The sequence below is a fragment of the Diospyros lotus genome, chromosome 12 (assembly GCF_014633365.1).
Source record: "Diospyros lotus cultivar Yz01 chromosome 12, ASM1463336v1, whole genome shotgun sequence".
Classification (NCBI taxonomy): domain Eukaryota; kingdom Viridiplantae; phylum Streptophyta; class Magnoliopsida; order Ericales; family Ebenaceae; genus Diospyros; species Diospyros lotus.
Window position 1 is genome coordinate 19554056 of NC_068349.1, and position 4732 is coordinate 19558787.

Consider the following 4732-nt stretch of genomic DNA (forward strand, 5'->3'; position numbering starts at 1 on the left):
ATTTTGTTGATCCTTCTTTGCACTGATCAGTCTTTGAGGGCAATGAGGTTTAGGCTTAAATTGAGATCCTTCTACCACATTTTTGCCTCTGTCCTCATTTTTGCTTGGTTCTTGCTCTTCCTCCAAGGTTGTTTTGATAACCGAATCACTGTGATCGGCTATTTCTTCTTCTTACACAATAGGATGTGACATCCTAAGGTCTTCAGGTTTCTCAATTATTTTTCCACTCATCAAGACAGTTACTGCTTGCACTTGCTCATAACTTTTATTTTCATTAGATGAGGCTTCTACCAGATGGGTTTGACCTATGAGATTCGGATTGAGTTGGGAAGGAAATTGTCTAGGTTCTCTTACACTCAATGTCTGGGTCAGTTTGGTCAATTGGCTTCTAATGTCTTCCATGGCTCTATTGGTTTGTTCTTGAAATTTGGCCACTTGTGCATTTGTTCCCATTTGGTCTTGCATGAATTGATTGAGGGTGTCTTCTAAGGATCTCCTATGAGGAGGTTAGTATGTGTTGGTTGTAGACCCCTGATTAGCTTAAAATTATGGAGGTTGTGAAGGGAATGGCGGATGGGCTGCAGAATCATTTCTCCATGAGAAGTTAGGATGATGACGAAGGTTGGGATGATAAGAATTGAAGTTCGTATGGTGACCTTCAGAATGAAAATTCCCCCCTTGATTCTGGTTTGAATATTGCCTTCTTTCATTGTTATGTGAGTGTGTGTTTCCAATTTGACCATACAATACCTCATTAAAAACAGGTAATGTAGGACAATCCTCTTTCTTGTGGTTTGAAGTCTCACACACGGCACACCTAACCTCAATTTCATTAACAGTCTGGGCTTTCTTTATCTCTAAAGTTTCAATCTTCCGGGTTAACGCAGCTAATTTGGCATTCAAATCATCACTCTCATTCAGCTGATGTTTACTCTTGGGCTATTTATAGTCTCTTGAATCATTGGTTGATAGTGGCTGAACCTCCCAATTTCTAGTATTTTCTACTAAAGTGTCAAAGAACTGAAACGCCTCATTAGGCGATTTGTCAAAGAATTCCCCATTGCACATGGTTGACACTATCATCTTAAGATTAGGGGCCAAAGCATCATGGAAGAAGCTAACCACTCTCTACTGCTCAAAAGCGTGATGTGGACAGGCATTAAGAAGGTCCTTGAATCGTTCCCATGCTTGGGCAAAATTTTCATTAGGTTTGCAGGAAAAATTCATCATTTGCCTTTAGAGATTTGCGGTTCTATTTGTTGGAAAGTATTTTTTCAAGAACATGGTTTGCATTTCTCTTCATGTTCCAATAGATCAATACGCAAGCGTGTTTAATCACATCTTTGCCTTATCTTTTAATGAGAATGGAAAAATTTTTAATCTAACCACATCCTCATTGACAGTCTGTTCCATACAGGTTCCACAAACTTCCTCAAACTCCTTCATGTGAATGTAAGGATTTTCAGAATCCATCTCATGAAAAGTGGGCAACAGTTGGATAGTGCCAGGTTTAAGATTGAATCTATCATGATTAACCGGAAGCTCTATGCAAGAGGGTGTAGTTTGCTTAGGAGGGTGGAGATATTCCCTGAGAAGCCTGCATGTATCAAGTTCAAAAGAATCTTGATCACCATAATCACTCCCAAGTATAGGTGGCATGTTATTAGGTGCAGGTGGCATGTTCTCATTGTGTTGAGACATGAGTGATTGTGTCAGTGATAGTTCAGTGATAGATAGAGAGTTAATAGGGCCATATAACGGATTTTGATATTCTACAATCCTACTTGACCTAAGTATCATACACCATGCACAAACAAAAATAAAGTTAAAAAAAAAAAAAAAGAGTTACCGGATTTATTAGGAGATGCTTATTATTATTTTTTTTCTTTTTATTTTTACCTTAATCTTCCCGGCAACGGCGCCAAAATTTGATTGCACTCTCACCCTGCAATTAAAACACAACAAAATTTATATTAGATTTTTTTTTTATTTTGGTGAGAGGTTTATACTCGCTAGTGTACGAGTACAGTTGTAGTCCAAATTTAATTTATTTTCTAGATGAGTCTATGTCGTCCACTGAAAGATTTATTTATGACAAAAGAAAAAGAATGTCACGCACACACACACGCATCTGGATGAATTGGCAACGTGATTTTTTTGTGGATTTTCAGATAATGGATGTTAGGAAATAAAACAAGGCAAAAATTAAAATAGACACTAAATGTGAGAATATAGAATTGAATAACACTTAAGTTAAGACAATTTCAGCACCAACCCACTGACCCCCAATTTTTAGCAGAAAAGATTAGCAACATTAATTTAATTTCAGATATGAGGGTCTGCTATTAAATGCAATTAGAGATGATGATAGTTCTAGTTTAAGCAATCCCCATACATGATATGCGGGATTCTAGTTTAAGCAACTACCATAAATCTGATTACAATTAATACACAAAACAACTAAATTAATCATCCGAATTTGGGTATGATAGCGTTTCCAGTTCTAGTAACTCTCATACGTGGTATGAAAGCTCTAAGTTAGACTTACGCTCCAATTCAAACCTAGTGATTTCTTAATAATTAATACACACTCATATTGAAATTTAAATTAATGTCACTCATTTAAAGCGTAACTTTCTTTGGGAATCATTGGCATTGGATACTGTTATTACCTTAACCCAAGATTGGATTTAACCGGCCATAGTCAGACAATAACATAAAATAAAACTTTAGAAGCAAACTATCTACACCGCTTAAAATAAGAGGAATAGAAAGTATAAATTAACCGGCCATACTCAGGTGGTGGATAATAAAGAGACGAAAATTAAAATTACAAAAATTAAATGACATAAATTAAATAGCAGAAATTAACAGGCCATAATCAGGCGGTGGATAATAAAGATGATAGAAAAATAATATAACGCAACTATATAGAAACTAAAGTTGAAAGATTGAAAGAGAAATTTTAAGAACACAACTATGCTTTGATTCAAGAATGATAGATTTTGCAAGTGCAATTAAGTGAGTTATTTATAGCCCACAAGATGCAATACAAATCACACAATTTAAATTATACAACTAGACATAATTATATCTAATGGGCACTCACAAAACATTCACCTAACTAGTGGAAGGAAATTAGCTAAGAGACACACCTAAAGTTAAATGGATTTTAGCTAAAAGATACACCTAAAGTTAAATGGATTTTAGTTAAAAGACACACCTAAAAAAAACACTCATAAAACATATATTTAAAAATAAAAATAAAAATAGATTTTCAGAAGTTGGGTTTTTAATCTTCTTTATGTTGGATTTGAGTATTTCTTGTGATTAAAATGCTTGGGTCTTCCTTGTGTTAGACTCCATTTAATAGTTGACCCAATTGCACTTGAATTTGAATAGTAATGTTGGCTATCCGATTGACTCTTTAAAATCTTCAATTACTCGACAAATGTCAATTTCTTCATACCATCCTAACAATAGTACATAATGTATATAATTATTTAATTTAAACATTAATATAAGATAAAAATAGGGATATATATTTATTAAGATTTAGAAAAAATTAACTCCTCATCAAGTGGATAAGACAAGAAGACATAACTGTTAAGCTTGAGATATGGAAGGACATTTTAGAATCTAAAGGTTTTAAGTTTAGCAAATTGAAAACCAAATATATGGAATGTAAGTTTAGTAAAAATATTGGTGTGAATGTGTAATGATAAAACTAGAAGATCAAGTCAAACTAAGAAAAGATCAGTTCAAATATGTAGATCAATCATCTAAAAAGATAAGAAAATTAATGAGGATGTTACTGAAAGAATCAAGGCAGGATGGTTAAAACGAAAAAATGCATCCAGCATTTTATTTGATAGTAACATTCCATTAAAACTAAAAGAAAATTTGTATAAAGATATAAGATCAACTTGTTGTATCACAAAAAAATATTGGACAATAAAGCAGCAACATGTACAAAATATAAGCATAACAGAGACATGGATGTTAAGATGTATGTGCCTTGTATTTTGGGCCATTTTCAATGGGACCTCCCTATGATTACTTTTGAAATTTAAGATCCCCATGCATTATTTATTTTATTTTTTTCCCAAAGATGACTCTTCCACTTAAGGAGAAAAACTTGAAATATAGCCAAAACATAAAAGTAAAGCACAGGAAAGTAGTGTCTGAAAAAAAAGTAAAGTGTAATACCCAATGTTTAATATTAAAAGTGTTTTCAGAAATTACGGGGTCAGAATTGGTATTTATTATAGTTTAGGGCCTACGTGCAATATTCAAAATGCAACCGAAGGGTGAGGGACTATGTCAAGCAAGCCAATGAAGGTGAAATTGTCCAAATAAGAAACATTTGATAAAATCAAGAGATTCGCGAAGGTTTGAAGTCAAAAACACGCGATTAGAGCATCCGAGCAAAAGTGCAGATTTTGCAAACTACCCGAAGGAGGTCGAAATGACGAATTTTCAAGAAATTCTTGAGGGAAATGAATAGTTTAGAACTTGTGGGTAGTAGTGGAAGTGTTAGAAAATATAGGGGTGCCAAGGATAGGGAGAAAAGCAATTAGAAATTTCTTGGGGACAAAATTGCAAAATTTTAAAATTGCATGGTGTGAATTCGACCGGCCGCTTGTGGCCGCCGGCAGCCACCTCTAAAGCATCGAGAAGGTCACCCGAAGACTCTAGGGTAGTCTCCAGGCGATGATGAGGTCGTTAAAGG

General features: G+C 34.4%; 1 pseudogene; it reads left to right on the top strand.

Moving 5' to 3' along the window:
* Positions 1 to 1138: 1138 nt before the first annotated feature.
* Positions 1139 to 1238, top strand: LOC127787783 (small nucleolar RNA R71; annotated as a pseudogene).
* The last annotated feature ends 3494 nt before the right edge of the window (positions 1239 to 4732 follow it).